This window comes from Chelonia mydas, chromosome 4 (assembly GCF_015237465.2).
Source record: "Chelonia mydas isolate rCheMyd1 chromosome 4, rCheMyd1.pri.v2, whole genome shotgun sequence".
Lineage (NCBI taxonomy): Eukaryota > Metazoa > Chordata > Testudines > Cheloniidae > Chelonia > Chelonia mydas.
This window is the reverse complement of record NC_057852.1, coordinates 31,651,343-31,670,584: the sequence shown is the minus strand read 5'-3', so window position 1 is coordinate 31,670,584 and position 19,242 is coordinate 31,651,343.

Sequence of the window (19,242 nt, the reverse complement as noted above, 5' to 3'; positions counted from 1 at the left end):
GGTTTATTTGCATACAGTCTTTGTTTTCATATGGCTTGCCTTTCTAAACTGCAGAAACTGGACTGGGGCAGTGTTACCTTATTGAAACTGCAGACAGAGTCTGTAGGTAGACCAGAAATGACTGAGTAGTAAAACTCCCCGGTTCATCCCAGTGGAGTGTCACTTCTGAGGCTTTGTGGTTATTTAAATGTCAGAATTAACTATTTCACTGCTGATCATTGTAGCAGAAACAGTCAGATATGCTGGGAATGTGCGCAGAGTTTAGGTGAAGTACCACACCTCGTTTCCCATATCTCATCTGACAGACATCACATAACTGAACAGAGTCATTCAACAACAAAAATCTGTTCTTGGAAGTTTTTTTGCAACCGTAAGGGCTAAAAACATAATCTAAAAAATGTGAAAGGAGAAAATGATGAGACCGCTGTTCATGCATGAAATATCTCAGTGGCTGGTAGATTATGCACCATAATGCTAAGACCCATCAACTTTTCCCCTTTCGGCATCCTAATTGGATCTTTAGATTTTCGACATAACGTCACCAAATTCAGTACTAATTTTCATGTCTATTTTCTTTGAAAGGAACTCTTAACTGCAATACTACTTGCAGTCCCAGACAATAGTACATATACAAATTCATTTGTCCAGTTGCATTCCTTGTCCCAGAGTGCTGATATATTTGTGCTATTAGTGCTTTCTTGAGAATTGAGAAGTCTGTTTACCTGTAGACAAAAATCTGTTCTGAAGTGAAATTCCCAATTTGTTTACTTGTTTGTTTTGTGTTATAATCATGGTTAGTTGATCCCTAGAGCTTGTCTTTCAGTGCAAAAAGTCAGTGAAATGGCTGCACTTAGCAGAAAAGCCAGGTATTATCAAAGGTGTACTCTTTCATTGGTTCTTAAATAAGGATAGAGATATAGGAGTGTTATGAAATTGGTCTGAATAAATGTTTGTCGTGTGCATCTGAATCTGATATCTGCTGCTGTGGCAACAGTAGAAGATGTTTCCAAGCACTTGGTTGTAGGGTGTCTTTTAATGTGCTGAGCAGTGGAAGGATCTTGTGGCTAAGGTGCTGGCCTGGGACTTAGGAGATGTGGGTTCAATTCCTGGCTCTGCCACAGACTTCCTTTGAGGCTTTGGACTAGTCACTTAATTTCTTTGTGCCTCAGTTGCCCATCCATAAAATGGAGAACAGTGTCCTTTGTAATTTGCCTGACTTCTCCTACAGGCTGTACAGCTGTCCTCATTGGCAAGAGAATGCAGACGGAACTGGGCCTTGTCTACTTAGCTACACTGGCAAACCCTCCTAGTGGAGCTGCAGATTATACCAGCAAGAGTCCTTTTGCTGGTATATTTTATACTAGATCCAGTACACTAGAATGAAATAATCTATATGGGCAAAAGGCCTCTTTTGCCAGTGTAACTGCATCCACACTTGGGTTTTTGTTGGCATAGCTAGGTCAGTTAGGGGATGTGATTTCTCCCACCCGTAACTGACACACATATATGCTAGCAAAATTTTTAAGTGTAGACCAGGCCTTGGTCATCCTGTCTTCTACAGCAGACTAGTGTAAATTATTAAATAGGCCCTTTAAGTCACCTGCTGACCTGTTTATGGATAGTCAGATTCAAAGAGAAAATGGAGGTCACTTGGGAATTCTGAAATTTTGCCCTTAAATCACAATAGACCTCAATACAGAGCTGTTTTAGGATGCAAGTGGAAAATCTCATTGTAGTTCCTCCTATTTAGGAGACATCCTACATCAAAAGACCACATTCTATTAGGGCACGATGGGCAGGCTGCCCTCCAGAGAGGCCTGGCATTGAAACGAATGACTGTTACCGGTTAGGGCAGAACTCTGCAGGAAAGCTTACTTAGTACCCATTGTTAATGCCTGGCTCTAGCGTCCTCACTAACGTCTACTGTGTGCCTGGGTGGATCTCCCTTCTCCCCGCCCTGGGTTGCCACCTGATGTACCGGGATTTCACTGAGTCTGCCTGCTCCACTAGCCTGGGCTCCCTCTCCCTGTTTTACTGAATTAGGATCTCTGGCCTCTGACAGCGCGCGCATACACACACAAGCTGTAGAATCACACAGAGTCTGCAAACAGCCCTCTAGGAGAAGACTCAGCTAGGAAATTGCCCAGCACTCAAGTGCAGCTCCACTCTGGAAAGTACACCCAAAATAATAACGTCTTGCGCTGTAGAGAAATCTATACAAATTAAGCACACAAATTCTCCCCCTCCCTCAATGTGGAGGAAGATGTGTACAACTTCTTGCGCCCCCAGTTAGAAATTGCACAAACTGGGTTTAATAATAAACAAAACAAGTTTATTAACTATAAAAGGCAGATTTTAAGTGATTATAAGGGATAGCAAACAGAACAAAGCAGATTACCAAGCAAATAAAATAAAACACGCATACTGAGCGTAAGATCTTAAAGAAACTGGTTTCAAGAAATAATTTCTCACCCTAAATGTTGTTTTAGGCAAGTTGCAGAGTTTCTGTAGCTTACAGTTCCAGTTATTTCTCCTTATAGACTAGACTCCTGTCTTAGTCTGGCCTCATCCCTTGCCTTTCCCACCACTCAGTTCCTTTGTTTCTTCAGGTACTTACAGCAGTCTTTCTTCTTGGGCAGGAAGGCAGTGGAGAGGAGTCTTGTTTGCCTTATTCCCCAGCCTTAAATAGAATTTACATAAGGTGGGAATCTTTTGTTTCCCAGTCTTGACCTCCCCGCTCTTTTAGTGGAAAATTACTAGAAGTCCAAGTTGGTGTTTAGTACCAGGTGACAGGACCACCTGACCTAGTAGTGTCACAGCTACATCCCAGGATGTCTCTCAGGAAGGAGAGAGATTAGTATCTTCAAAGTCTTATTGTTTCTTCCTAATGGCCCATCAAGGCTGATGGCCTGTTGTCTGGTGGGTGTCTCCCAAATATACACACAGTTGTAATTATTACATAGTAAATATTCCTAACTTTAGATACAGAAATGATACAGGCAGTGATGAGCTTCCAAAATCTTAACAACCAGTTCCCTATAGAAAGTTCTGATTTAAGGTATGTGCCAAAAGGTGGAGGGGGCTTGTTGCAGGGGGTGCAGTGGCAGGGAGGGAGTGGCACAAAGGAGAAGTGGGCAGGAGGGGGTTATTGCAAGGGGCTGGCAGGCAGGGGTGTGTATGTGCCCAGGGTTGTTGCATGGTGAAGGTGGCAGGGAAGGGTTTGCACAAGGGAGGAGTGGGCAGGAGGAAGATGGCAGGTGGGGGATGGGGGTCCTGAGGTTGATGCAGGGGTGAAGGTGACTGTGGCTGGTTGGGGGGGTTGCCGGGTGGAGGTTGCCCAGAGACAAAAGTGGCAGGACAGCGTGGGTTGTTGGGGTGGGGGGTGCACAGGGGAGAAGGTAGCTGGTTGGAGGGGGTGGCACTGGTTGGGGGAGGCGTGCCCGGGTTGCTCCCACATACACTATTCCCCAGGCCAAGGACAGGACCTGCCCACCTGCTCCCCGCGGCCTGGCTAGGTACCTTGCAGGCGGAGTAGACACCCAGCTGCTCCACCCGCAGAGCAGAGCACAGCTGCGCCTTCTTCCCTGCGCTGCGGGCCAAGCCAGGCTCCCCGCCGTTCCCGGGGATCTCAACAGCGGCGCAGGCAGCCAGCACCCCCACGCCAGAGCACTGCTTTTTGGCGCCCCCCAACCACTTGGCACCCTAGGCGGCCACCTAGTCCACCTAGTGATTGCACTGGCCCTGCCCGACAGACCCCCTGGAACTCCCACGCCTACCCAACCCGTTGCCCCCCCCCACCCCGTTCCCCGTCCCCTGACTGCCCCCACCCCCTGAACCTCTGCCCCTTATCCAACCCCTCCTCCCAGTCCCGGCCCAGCCCCCTCACCATGCCGCTCAGGGCAGCATGTATGGGCGCCCCGCGGCCCGCTGGAGCTCGCAGCCCCACCCCCTTACCATGCCGCTCAAAGTGGCAGGAGCTGCCGAGCTGCTCAGGAGCGGTCCAGAGCGCTGGCGCCGGCGGCGCGGCAGGCTGAGGCTCTGCGAGAGGGGGGAAGGTGGAGAAGGGGCTGGGGGAGACTCCCCGGCTGGGAGCTCAGGGAGCCGTAACAATTTTTAACAACTAGTTCTAAAACTGCTTCAAAATTTAACCACTGGTTCAAGCTCACCACTGGATACAGGCATACAAATTGGATAATCACTTTTAGTAAATTATAACCTTTGGATGATACCTTACAAGATGCATCTTGCATAAAATATATCTGTTTGTTTGCCATATCCATATCATAAGCATATTTCCATAAAGACTGGGGGTGGGGGGTAACGTCACATAGTGTTTCGGTTGTGAACCAAGAACTTCTGAATTCTAATTCTTGGCTTGGATGCTGACTTGTCCTTGGCCTGGACAATTCACATAGGCCCAGATCTTCAAAGGTGGTAATTAGGCATCTAACTTTCTCATTGAAATCTGTAAGAGTTTGGCCCTTAACTACCTTTGAGGATCTGGGCCTTAACCTCTCTGCCTCCATTTCGCCATCTGTAAAATTGAGAAAATACCTCTTTACCTCCCAGCGATGTTGTGAACATTAATTGATGCTTGAAAAACACTAAACATCAAGTAGTCTTTTATCATGAGCAACAGACTGCTCTGCCACCCCACAGAAAATCACAAAGCTTCTAAATAAGTTTCTTAAATCAAATCTATGTAGACAGCAATAGCTTTTGCAAGTGGAATTATGGAATTGTCAGACTAAATTTTTATTGCTGAGTGTGTGGGTATGTCTACACAGCAAAGAAAAACCCCCGGTTGGCCCATGCCAGCTGGCTTTGGGCTCTTGGGGCTCAGGCTGCAGGGCTGTTGTATACTTCTGGACTTCGGCTGAAGCCTGGGCTCTGGGACATTGCGGGATGCAAGTGTCCCAGAGCTTGGGCTCCAGCCCAAGCCCAGAAGTATACACCACAATGAAACAGCCCTTCAGCCCAAGCCCTGTGAGCCCTTTGCTGTGTAGACATACTGTATTTTGTGGGGAGGAGCGTTGGCAAAAAAAAAAAAAAAAATCTTGCAAGACCAGGTGATTTGGGGTGTGAGGATAGTGCAGTTCAGAGAGGATCCGTTTAAAGTATGAATGGAAAAAGAGGACAACTTTGAAAGACTGATGTATCAGGAACATGAGAAAAGGTCCAGGGAAAACAGAAGTAATTCAGAAGATACCTGAGGTGTGGAGGTGGTGAGTTTCCATATATTACAGAGACTGGATAAATGTGACCCAGGTGGAAGGAAAACTACACCTCAGGGTTCTGCCAATATCAGAATGGACTAACACTTCAAGATCCTGGGGGGGGTTATATCCTCAGAAGACCTTGGTCTATTTCTGTATAGCTCATGTGCAACTCTCTTTTACTGCTTAGCTAATGGGACTATCCTAATTTTAAGGTTACAGTGAGGGAAAGATGAAGCCCCATACAGCATTTTTTCATTATATTTTATCTTTTGGTGCCTCGAAAGGAACCCTAAGTCTGATTCACTCAGCTTCATAGCCTGAACCAAAATAATCTGGGATACCCGTGTAATTATAATGCAACGAAATTGTAGGTCTCTCTCTCTCTTTCTCTCAAAAAACCTTTTCAGTTCTCATTTCCTGGAGGCAATGACACAGTTCTTGAAAATATCATAATGGTGTTTCTGTGACGTATACATTCCTTCAACTGTACACACAGTATGGCTCATCAGAATCATACTGGTACCCTCAAAGTCTACCTGAAAGTATCTTGGGTGCTCGTGGCAAGACCTGGGAAATTTTTGAAATTGAATGTATATTTGAATGATGTCATATAGAAACAAAAGAAAGACCTACAGGGGAGGAAGAAAAAAGGTTGACAATTGTTTTTGTTCAATAAATTTTGATCAACTGTAATGCGAATTCTGAATTTTTAAAAGTTATGCTGCTCTGTGTGAATAAAAAGTCATAATTCCAAATTGGCTACAGGGATTTTCATCAAATTGTTCATATACACAGAAATCCCCATTTGCACTGAAAAGACCTGGAAAATCAGCTTGAGACACAGTTTCTGACAGGTTGGGGATTGAACCTACTTCTCCTGAAGCTCTTTCCAATGTCCTAACCTCTAGGTCTTCCTCCCTCTCCTCCTTCCTTCTTCTAGCCTTAGTCCTATATGAGGTCAGCTCTTTGAGTCCTTCTTCTCCATTCCAGTCTGTCTTGAAGCAGTTGCTCGGAAACAACACAACTGATCAAATCCTTTTGTGTCTACCTAATTTGGGGTTTTCCAACCCTTCCCTTACCCTCCACTTCTAAGTTTAGCACCCTTGTTTCTATATATTCTTCTGATCTTTTCACATGCCAAAATCATCTAAGCCTGGATTCCTTCTGCTATCCTTCCACCTTCGCACTTCCCATAATTTGTTTGTTCTGAACATGGTACATCCTTGTAACTTCAAGCATCTGTCTTAACATTTTCATTTCTACTATATTCAAGATCTGCTCCCATTTCTTCCTCGGTGCCCAGAATTCAAAGCTGTACAAAATTGCAGATCTAATGACCATATTGTAGATTTTACTACACTAAAATCTTAATAGACATTCTTCTGTTACACACACTCCGCTCATTGTTCTCCAGGTGAGGGGGAGGAGGGGTAACTGCATGGTGGTGCAAGGACACACGGGGACGGGGAAGATGTGCCTGACTGAATGAGAGAGGCTAGGGGTCAGCCATGGTCTGCATGAGGCTTCTTATCAATCCCTCCCTGCTCAAAAAACCCCGTTCCATACTTCTCCCACCCATGCCTAACAACCCTCCAAGTTCACACCCAGGCTCCTTCACAGCAGTTACTTCTCTCTCCCTCAGCTCCGTTACCCTGGACTCCCCCTAAGCCATTGCATTTCTTTTGAGGGGTGCAGGAAATATGCTTCTGTACAGGGGTGGCAGGTTTGTATTTTTTTTTTTTTGGTGGTGCGCATAACAAAATTAATGGGGTGGGGCTGAGGGGTTTGGGGTGTGGGAGGGGGCTCAGGGCTGGGGCAGATGGTTGGGGTGTCGGGGCGTGAGAGCTCAGGCTGGGTATGAGGGGTTTGGGGTGTGGGAGGGGGCTCAGGGCTGGGGCAGATAGTTGGGGTGTCGGGGGGTGAGAGCTCAGGCTGGGTATGAGGGGTTTGGGGTGTGGGAGGGCCTCAGGCTAGGGCAGAGGGTTGGGATGTGGGGGTGAGGGCTGCAGGGTGGGGCTGGGGATGAGAAATTTGGGGTGCAGGCAGGCGGCCCGAGGGCTGGGGCCAGAGAGGAGGACTCCACAGTCCCCCCAACCCTCTCCCCACTGGCAGCAGTGAGCTCTGAGGGAGCAGCCTCCCTCTCCCGCCTGGCAGCACACTCACCTGGCACCGTCACTGAATGTGCTCCTAGGGGCCAGGCCCCTCTCAGGTCCAGGAAGCCCCCTCGCCTCCCCGGTACCGGGTGCCGGGGCGGTGTGGGGGAGGCTGCCATCACATGCGTGCATCCTCTCTCCGCAGCCTGCCACCAGCGCTGCTCCCTTTTGTAGCCGGCAGCAGCCAGTGAGGGAGTGCAGTGCGGAGCGGCAGGGCAGCCGCCTGCTGCCCAGGGCGCAGGCAGGGACGCTCTGGGGGAGGTACATGGAGGAGGCAGGTGAAGCCGGGGGATGTTCTGGGGGAGGAGTGCAGGTGGCAGGCAGGGCCGGGGAGAGACCGGGCCCCAAATATTGGTGGAGCCGGGTCCCCAGGCCCTGAATTTGTTGGAGCACGGGCACGACGGGCCCATATAAGTCGCTGCCCCTGCTTCTGTATTGTAGTTTAAATAAATTATTACTCTGAGTTCTGTATTCATATGTGTAGTAAGGAAACTATTTGTCAAAAAAACATTTCCTGAATCTCTCTTGTTTGTATTGTTACAGACATACTTACTGACAGGTATTTTGAAATAAATTACCAAAATAAATGAAACTGGCATGATTATATTGTGTTATTTTGACAAAATATGCAGATTTTTGCCAAATTTTAAAATATAGTATGCAGAATTTTTAATTTTTTGGCTGAGAATTTTTAGGTGTCTCGTCTCTCCCCTCCCCGCCCCCGAATTCCCCCAGGAGTAATATGCTCTTTCTCCAGGCATCATCTCAATCCTCACGATGCAATTAAGCAGTTGTCAATATGTTCATGCATTCTTGCCCACGGCACTTCCATACTTCTGCTGTATGCCATAGAAACCGAGAGCTTTCTTATTTTTCATGTTTCAGAGTAGCAGCCGTGTTAGTCTGTACCCGCCAAAAGAAAAGGAGGACTTGTGGCACCTTAGAGACTAACAAATTTATTTGAGCATAAGCTTTCGTGAGCTACAGCTCACTTCATCGGATGCATTCAGAAATACATTTTCCACTGAATGCATCCGATGAAGTGAGCTGTAGCTCACGAAAGCTTATGCTCAAATAAATTTGTTAGTCTCTAAGGTGCCACAAGTCCTCCTTTGCTTTTTGCTTATTTTTCATGTTGCTCAATGCTTCTGCAGCTTCTTTCAGACTAGTGCATCAGACCCTGGTTTGGTTTTATCATACTGCGTAGTTCTCTTGGATTCTCTTCATTCGTAAGTCTTTCCAAGTAATTTCTCCACTGTTTTCATTGGTTGATGTGTTTCCACTTTCATCTTTAATGAATTTGATGTCACCATTGTCTTTAGTTTTCTTATTGTGGGTCTTTGCCTATCTATATATTTCTTTCTCACCCTCCTTTGTTTCAAGATAGCCATATAAAGTCATCTTCCATCTCTGAATGCTATTATTCAGTAAGTACCAGCAAAGTTCTCGGTGCTGTACCTGGCCCAACATATAGTCCCTGTTCCAAAGAGCACACAATTTAACCAGGAATAGTTTTTAAAGAATTTCTAATGTACTTCTAAATAATAAAAGTATAATACAGCAAGGACCTCATTTAAAAAGAAACTCTTCCATTAGTTTGATCTATATTCTTCCATCTTCATAGCACTGTCTGTCTGGACTAAGTATCACATTTTGCTTTTGTCTGGAAAGTGAAGTCCTGTATTCCTAAGAGCAATAAAGTGCACTATTCAGCTTGGGGAGATATTTTTCTTTCCACTGGGCTAAAAGCTGGTAATTGTGTCCTTATGCCAGCTGCGTCTTAGAGCTTCCTGAAAGAGAACATAAGTTCTTTTCTGTTGTGTAGCCAAATTGTGATGTGACTTATTGTCCTCGGGGAATTAAGCTGCTGTCACTTCCATCATTTTTGTTAACCTCTTAAGCTTGGTAATCGGAATTTACTGACATGCTCTGTTAATGTAAAACACACACTACTGTCAGGGAGCTATCAGCCTAGGGCTGGTCCCAAGGGGGTGCGGTTAAAATTGTTCAGCATGCAAGGCACTGTACATTAATTTGCTCATGAGATGAGATGGCTCTGAAAACGAGCGCATAGTGGGGGGACAGAGCGTGGGGGGAGAGAAGGAAGGAGAACAGGATGCCAGTTTTATCTTTGTTTACTACCAATCTGTCATGTAGATAAATGCATGTAGTTGATACCTTTGGAGTCACAGAAAAGCACTAGATCAGTATTGGTACAATGAGATGAAAGCCATTCTGAACACACTACTCCTACAGTGTTGATAACTAATTTCAGTTGCTGATTTTTCCATTAACCAGAAATTCTGGTGGACCAGTCAATGCATATTTTTGGCTTTATCCAAGCTGATGACGTTCTTTCATGGAAAGTATGGTGTTTTGACCACATGCTTAAGCGTTAACATGTTCTATGGCAGCTGCCTCCGCATGCTTACATTAAAGAACTCTAAGCCACGTCAAAGTCCAAGAGGGCTGTTTGCAACTTTATTAAGTGGATTACACTGTTAGCGGCAGAAGTAATTGGGACGATTGAATGACCTCTTGCTATGTTAATTTTCAAAGCAGGTTCAGGTAAAGATATCCTTATTCCAAGATTGTTTTAAATATTAGTGGAACTGATAGTGCTGTTAATAGAGTGAGAATAAAAAGAAAAACTCTAATTGGCCCTTGAGTGTACAAGAAAAAAGAAAAGCTAAGTCCAGGTTTTACCCCTAACTCTTCCCTCCTACCGTTGACTAGAAAATAATGTGTGTTTCCTTCATTTGACATTTACTATATTTTTCCAACATTGAACTTCACAATACTTCATGGAGGTAGATTATACTCAGGGGCAAACAGAAGCATGGAGAGGTTAAATGCCTTACCTTGGGTCACAAAACAAGTCAAGGGCAGAGTTGGGAATAGAAGGAGCCCCGACTTTTGTTCTTTGCTCAAAGCACTCGTCAATGCTATTTCTACATCTCCAGTTGGGTTAGGACTAGTGGTGGGAGGGTAACCTCAGAGTCTGTAAGAGCATACAGTGTTTTGGATGCTGATCTAAGGCCTTGTCTACACTACACAGTTTTGTTGACAAAAGACAGCTTTCTTTGACAAAAGAGTGGAGGTGTACACATTGAAATGCTCCTCCCGCCGATGTAACTCTCCTGCTACTCTGCCATAAAACCACCTCCAGGAGAGGCATAGAACTTTTTGTGACCTCGTTAGAGCAATGCAGTGTCAGTGTCAACACTGCACTTGCTTATGTCTCCCTAACTGGCCTCCAGGTAGTGTCCCACAATGCCCATCATGACCACTCTGGTCATAAGTTTGAACTCTGCTGCCCTGAAGGTACACAGGTATGCGCCCCTTTTAAAGCCCTGGGAATTTTTGAAATTCCTCTTCCTGTTTGCTTGGCATGGACAGTTCATCTTCCCAGCTGACCCTGCTCGCTTTCCACAACAGATGAGCTCCCATGTGGAGTAAACCAGAGCTATTGGATCTGCTGGGTCTGTGGGGAGAGGAGGTTGTGTAGTTGCAGCTTCGCTTCAGGTTTAGGAACCTTGATACTTACATGATGGTTGCTAGTGGCAAATAGGAGAAGGGGCATGAATGGGACATGCAGCAGCTGTGCTAAGATCAACGAGCTGAGGCAGGTGTACCAGAAGGCAAGGGAAGTCAACTGTTGCTCTGGTGTGGTGCTGAAGACATGCCACTTCTACAAGGAGCTGCATGCCATCCTCGGTGGTGACTCCACTGCGACTGCCAAGAGCCCAGTGGATACTTCTGGGGGACTGGAGGCAATAGCCAGTGGAGTCAACCCCAAGAAGAACGTGGAAGACCAGGAAGTGGTGTTGGAGTAGGATGTGGAACACACGACAGAGTCATCTAGTGGTGTGGTGAGTCAGGATCTATTTTTGACTCTGGAGGGGTCTAGCCAGTCCCAGCACTCTGGCTCTGGTGTGCACGAAGCAGGGGACACGAGCAAGGGTAAGCACACATTTTGCTTTGATATGTCACTGAGAGAGGAGATTGAGCTCTCACGTACTTTGTTATATGGTGGAGAAGGGATATGGGACATAAATTAACAACAGAGCTTATGCAGCTACACAGTGGGGGTTCTGCGGAAAAGTTTAATGTACACCAGGATGTGTCGGGAATCCTCCATAGAGATCTCTAGGAAACTTTCTTATCAGTATTCTGCAATTCTCTGCCAAAGGTTCCTTGGCAGAGCTGCCTTGTTTCTTTCCCTGCTGTAGGAAACTTTTGCCACGCCAACCGGCAATTATATCCACAGGGACCTGAGCGGCACACAGTCAAGCAGTATACGGAGCTGGTCTGAAGCTGCACACCTGCGGGAGATGCACTCTGGAATCCTTGGTAACCCCCAGGAGTAAGATATTTGGTTCGATTACGCCTGACTGTGGAAAAGGGCGCCAATATTCATTGCTTGTAGGAACCCCCTTCACTGACCACCCAGACCCTTTGTACTTTCTTGTCCATTCCTGCTTCCCACCCACCCTGCCAAACTCACCATATTTCGGACTCGCGCCAAGCTGTGTGCTAGCGAAGGGACAGCGAGAAAGAGATGTGTGTAACTTTTGTGATTCACGGCTGCGAGCACATTTACAATACTTTCTCTGTTCGTTGTTTCTTTGGCTTCCGCAGATATGCCCTTGAGGACCCACTCTGCTACACTGGCAGAGCGCCTCTGTCAGATAAGGCGGTGAACCGGGAGGATTAAGGAGGATATATTTTGTGAAGAGCTGCAGTCAACAGATACAGAAGATAGCAAAACAAGAGCGTTGAGGGAGACAGTTAATGAAAAATGCAGGCTGGATAGCCTGGAAAGGAGAGGGGGCAGGAGAGGATGATTAAGCCACTGAAGGACCAGAGAGAGATGCTCAAGTCCCTCGTTACACTGTAGTCAGAGCACATCCGTGCACAAGTCCCCTTGCAGCCAATACAGAACACCGTTCCATGCCCTCCCCAAACTCCCCCACCACATTCTGTGCGTGTTCCTGGTCCCTCGCATTACCCCTTGTGCTCCAACCTTAGGGACTGGTTTCACAGTGAAAGCTAGAGAGACTCAGCTGTGAGAGCAGTAACCAAGAGACTGTTCCTCATTTCCATGTCCCCTGTTTGACGAAAAATGTGTATTTTTTCCTGTTGTTAAACTTTATTCTTTGATACAAATTGACTCTTTGTGTCATACATACGTTAGTTGGTGCTAACATTCAAACGCAATGGCTATTGGCAGGAATATTTTCTCAGTACAATTAACGCTCAGGAATCAAGCACTACAGGGGTCATTCAGGGCAGCAAGTAAAGATTGCCTGGACAAATGCCTCACATATAGACACATTCCCAGGAATCATTGTCAAAATGCTTCTTCAAAGCCTCCCTAATTCGAGTAGCACTCCGCTTTGCACCGCTAATTGCCCTAGTATCTGGCTGCTCAAAATCAGCAGCCAGCTGATCAACCTCAGCATTCAACCCCCGGGAAAACTTTTTCCCCTTCGCTTTACAGATATTATGCAAAGTACAGCAGGCTGCAATGACCATTAGAATATTTTCCTCACTGAGATTTAACCTGCCAAAAAGGCAGCACCAGTGACCTTTTAATCTGCCAAAGGCACATTCAGTGGTCATTTGGCACCTGCTGAGCCTGTGTTTGAAGCACTCCTTGCTGCTGTCTAGGTTCCTGGTATAAGTCTTTATGAGCCACAGGAGCAAGGGGTAAGCTCACTATAGGCATGTCCACATTCCCCCATTGGAATCTTTTAGTCTGGAAAGAAAGTCCCTGTTCGCAGGTTTCTATACCATTCAGCATTCCTAAAGAAGCGTGCATAATGCACCTTCTCTGACCACCCCACACTGATGTCCACCATCACCCCTGGTGATCCAACATCACCTGCAAGACCGTGGAGAAGTAGTCCTTGCAGTTGATATATTCTACCGCAAGATGGTCCGGGGCTAAAATTGGGATATATGTTCCATCTATCACCCGCCACAGTTAGGGAATCACATTGCCTTGAAGCCATCAAGTACTTCCTGCACAATACCAAGAGAGACAGTCCTTCGCAGGAGGAGGTGATTAATGACCCTACACACTTGCACCCCGGTGGATTTTCCAACTCCAAACTGATTTGCGACTGACTGGTATCACTCTGGAGTTTCCAGCTGCCACACAGTGATCGCTACTCGCTTTTCAAATGTGAGGAAAGCTCTCATTCTGGTATCCCTGTGTCACCAGGAAGGTGGATTTGCACATCTGAAAGTTCTGCAGCCAATGCTAGTTATCCCATACATGCATCACAATGCAATCCCACTGCTCGGTGCTTGTTTCCTGAGCCCAGTACTGTTGGTCTACCATGTGCAGCTACTCCGTGCATGCCAGCAGCATTCTTGAATTATTTCTTTCCATGGCACACAGGAGGGCAGGCACCATGGATTCACTTTCTGTTTCGTAGCTCATTAAATACTGCAGGACCAGCCGCATTGTGTTCCTAACATGCATCACCAGACTGGGTAGCAGTTCAGGAGCCATGCTTTCAGGCAGAGATGGTAGGCACACAGTTTACAGAGGCTGTTAAAAATGGTGCAAAATGAAGTTGGAAGCCCACGGGATGATGGGACAGAAAGAACTGTATCATGGGACAGTAAGCATGCTTCCATGATTCACCACAATCTGTTCCCAAGGCTCCCAGTGGCAGAGGGTGATGAGCTGCACAGTGGGATAGCTTCCCACGATGCAACACGCTCTGTCGATACAAGAGCAGCAACCAAGGATGTGCTGTGTTGACGTGCACAACCAATGCAATTAAAGCGGCTTATGACTGTCGATGTCACTTAAGTTGACTGAACTCTGTAGTGTAGACGTGGCCTTAATCTCTTTGGGATGGAGCGAGGTTGAAAATTGCATGAGAAGAGCCTTTCTTACAGTGTTTCCTCTTCCATCTGAAACCAAGAATTATAGAGCCAAACTGGCAAAAAAGAAGAAGCTGAAAGATTCTAACGGTTTGTGGTTCACATGTTGGGCAAATGTTCCGGTGGTTTGTTTCATCCAAACTTGTTTACATGTCCCCAGTTATCTCAGAAAGAGCCGGAATTAGAGGCTAATGGGACTAAGCCCCACCAATATCGACACAACTGTGTTATGCTGCCAAGGTACTGCAGACTGCAGTATCACCTTCTGCCACTGAAAGATTTCAAACCTTGGAAGTTGCAGTATACCTGACTGCCTTTAGAGAACTTTTGCCTTGCAGCACAGAGGGAACAGGGTACAGAGCAGAGCTGATGATCAAAATCTGAATTTCAGTTTTTTTCACAAATTGTTTGATCAGCCCTAGAGCTCCTGGAGAAATTTCAAAGTGTTTCCATATGCAAAAGGGACACTTCTGCATCTGGGCATGTGTTTTTTGAGTCTGGAGGGTTGTCTGGGTGAGAGAGGTCCAGAGCCAGGGGATGTTGGTTGGCAGGGTTTGGTGTGAGGGGAATTAAGTTAATCGGTGAATCAGGTGGGGTGAATTTGTGGCATGAGAAGGTGACTGGGGCAATGAGAGAAAAAAAGACAGCAGGATAAATACTATTCTCTCTCACTCTGCCCATTACTGTAGTGTCCTAGTTTTCCATTCTGAAGGAGGGAGGGAATGGGAGAGAACCCTTTCTTTTTCTTCTCAGTGCCCCACCAATCTCCCTTAACTCCCAAGAAAATCCCATCAAACACAAACTGTGACCACAGAGTCAGTTTCTCACTTTGAAAACATGATCCACTTTGAAAGCAGGGCTGGAGCAATGGTGGCGAAGAAGATTGCTATCTACAGATGCACCAATTATTTTGAGCACCAGCTGCCACTGAAGGAGGACCAGATTAAAGGGGTACAGTGTTTTGTTGACTCATGTAATTTATCATCTGCCGTAAACTGGAGATCTTTCACTGGGGTACTTTCCTAGTGAGTATCCTTTCCCCTCTTCTCTGCAGCAGAGAGCCAGAGATGTGCAAGCACTTGCTCCACTCTGCCTCCCCCACTCAAATGATGAGGTGGGAGCGTCAGGACAAATGAAGAGAGTACTTCCAGGTTTATAAAAGTGTAAATTTCTTACCAGTTTCGTTGATGATTTCTGCATGACTTTAATGAAGAGATCCAGTTCCCCTCAATAAGTTACAAAAGACTCCCCTATCCCCCGCCATGTATGAAATAGATCATGTTTGGACATGAGTTGAAAAGCACATTTCAAAGGTAGGCAGGTAAACAAAAGTTTAGCATTAAAAAAAAAAAAAACCTTGAAGAAAATGTAAAGTTTAATTACACACTTGTAACCTTCCATCCAAAGTAAACAGTTAGCCTGTCCAATTTCCCATTAATTTTTCCTTTCTTGGACTACCTATGAAGTGACAACTGATTCTGCGAGTTCAAGATTGAAAGCACAGCCACATATAGCAAGACTTGACTCTCAGTAGATGTTTTATAAATGTTGATTTGTACACATACTTTAGTGATGACTGCCAGAGACAGGTTAGGGCATCAGGACTTTCGAGTTTTATTCCAGACTGAGTTGCTTTGTGACCTTGAGCACGTTAATAAGGTTGAATTTTCAAAGCTGGGTGCTTAAACTTAAGCACCTTACCTCATATTTAGGCACCTGCAAAAATGGCCTAATCTTAAATGGTGGTGAACACTTCCAGTTTCTGTTAATTTCAGCTGATCCAGAGCAAATGCAAATCCATCTTTGTCAGGCTTTCACTACAGGAAAGCAGAAACGACCTCCTCTAGGAGGCTTTTAAACTCTGAACACCCTGCAGTTCCTGCCTCTCCTCAGTTGGAGTAGCTGAGCTGCAGCCTTCTCTCTTGTTTATCCAACAGCAAGCCCTTGCTCCTCATCCCCTCTGACTATAGCACTGGCAAGGGGGAGGGAAAAAGAGGCACCAAAGTTTCATTCCCCCCCGCATGCATGCATGCATACACATGTACTAACCATGGCACCATCTTCCCAGGAATGTGAGGCAGGAGGAGGGACAGACAGATGAGCCAACTCATTGACTGCTTTGCCTCTAAATTTAGAAGTGGGACTCATAATTCTTAGACTTCGCTCTTAACATTAATGTTGCTCTGTATGAGATTGAGATTAACACCACTCTCTCATAGCTGGCCCTTCTGAACAGTGGGCCATTCAAGTGCCTAACTTTAGGTCCTCAGCAATGTTCCCTCTAATTTTTGACAGGCCGTGTGCGCAAAAAATTTCTTCTGTGCAAATTTTTGTGCGCGCGATGTTTCGCTGTGTGTGTGGAGTTTAGGATCTGTGTGTGTGCGCACACGTGCACAGCTTAGAGGGAACAGTGGTCCTCAGGTATGTCTATTGCCCTCTTTTTGTTCCTTACTATGTCCATCTACCTAATGGCTGTAATACCATTTACCTCAAAAGGGTTTCATGATCCTTTATTAATGCTTGTAAATAACTTTAAGATCCCTATGAAAGATAGTATAGACTGGGGTATAATTTCATATGGCAGGCCTGATCCAATATTCTGCCATGTTCAGCAAAAGTTAATAAAACAGAAACAGATAAAGATAAACCAGGTTGGTAATTTACTTATATTCACCATTTGACTTATCTGAAGTGTCTTTTTCTTTGACTTGCCAGTTTTGGGGTATCTATTCTCCAGTTGTTGAATAAGCACTCTTCAGTGCCACTTCTCCTCGCCTGGACATGTACCATCTTCGGCCAGACGTATACCTCTACAGAGCTTCTTAAATGGAACCAAGTGGTTCTATACTTGTATGTGAGGTTTTGTTGGATTGCTGCGCTGAAGTCTAGACTGCACGAGTGTGATTTGTAGAGCTCATCACTGTATTGCACTTTAACTTCCTCATGTGGACCCTGCTGGTGTGCACTAGATGTTCTTTCGTGTGCATCAATATAGTCCTGTTTCAAACAGACTTACATCAATGCACATGCTAACCAAGTCTACACAGGGGAGTTAGAGAGCAACACACTGGTATGCTCCACAAATCTCCTCCAGTAGCGTGGACTCGGGTTGTGCAGACAAGCTCAAAGTTTAATGGGAAGTCTGTAGGCCCACTGAAACTGTTCTTAGGGCTGGATCCAGCCCACGGGCCTTACGTCTGACACCCCAGGTATAGAATGTAAGTGGAAATTAGTAAAGTCATGTTGTCTAATTCTTACAAGAATTGTTTGCATATATATAGCTCAGTAGTCTGTGTCTTTGTGCAGCAACTACTGTACATGTCCAGTCTAGTCTGGACAACTGAGAAGTCACTCATGCTGCATTTTTCTGTTCAGGCTATTAAATTGTTTTGCCTCCCCTCCCCATGGTTTTTAACATTAAAAATGATGAAATTCTAAGGCATTTAGCCAACAGTCTTGCAGTGTGAAAATGAATCAAGGATTACTTAGAGGAAGTGAAACCAGTGAATGACTGCATGTCCCTCTGTTTCACATTATACAACATCAAAAAACACGCTACGTAAAAAAAAAAATTGGTCATATCATTACCCTTAAAAATCCTAAAACACAATGGGCCAAATATAAATGGTGTTCCTCAATTGGTCATCAGTGGAGTTACACTGGAGGAGAATTACATTCTGTTTTAAAAATACATACCATGGGTTTAACCCCAAGAGTAAGCGGGAGAAGGAATGTTGGGAGAAAATGGGAAAATAGCTAACTCACTTAGCCCCTTTGTCATAAACCTACCACACAATGAGGAATTTTTCATAGGGCAGCAGAAGAGTAGGGGACAGAAGAGGATGCAGGGGTTGGGAAGTAGCACCACTCATGCCCCACTTGGGATGGGCTAAGAGGATATGAATCAGAAACCTCAGAATCATCATGACCTCAGGCGAGTTTCCTGTAATTAGAGGGAGGGATGGAATTAGGATGAGGAGGAGTATGGCATAGGCCCAGTCCAGCACCAATTAAAATCAAAGGTCGATCTTCCTTTTACGGCTGTGGGAATTGGAGTGGGCCCAGAGTGACTATGTGATGTTGGGCCTGGCCACCAGAAAAGATTAGTGCCCCCTACTCATGTATGACTGAGGCCTATGTTTTGAGAACTGAAAGCCATTGGTTCTCTGGGGTCTGTGTGAGAGATCCTTTTCTGAGCCATCTGGCTCTGTTATACCCATCTGCCACTCCTTGATGATGAAGGGCCTTAGGGAGATGGTGCCCTACAACCTCCCTGCTTATTCACTACCAGAGGTCATTCTTACATGGCAGAGGTTATTTGGTTAGACCGTCATGGTATAGCTATCTGGGCCATCCCTCATCAAAACCCATCAATGCGAGTGTATGTTTGCAAAACAGCCTAAGCAGATGAGTCTCTAGCACTGCAGTTCTTTCATTTTCTCAAACACACTCTCGCTCTCCTTTTAAACCTATTACTTTTTCATTGGGGAATTCTTGACTGTTCCGATTTAATGGCTATTCTTCAAATGTTGTTGTCATTAAAAATCTCTAGTGTGAGCCATCAAGAGAAAATAACTCTCTTTACTCAAGGTGAATGAAGTTCATCACTGATTTCCTGCAACTTTTCGACTTGCCACCTGGGCAATGGCTTACAAAATTTTTATGCTAATGGTATAAAAAGCTTAAATAATGATATTGAAGATGTATAAATGCATCCTGGGAGTCATAAATTATGGGAGCTACCGTCAATTACAGTTGGAATTAGATGTTTGGAAATGACCTAGTGTGAGGAAATTTCATCTAACCAGATTTTGGTAAATGCTATGTACCAGTTAATACTTGGGTGACCACTTAATAACAATGCATTAATTTTTTTTTTTTTGCTTCTGTGTGTTAGCAGAGCACATTATTTTTTTAAATAAAAGGTTAATAGTGAATTTTGAATCCCATAAATTGAGACATTTTAA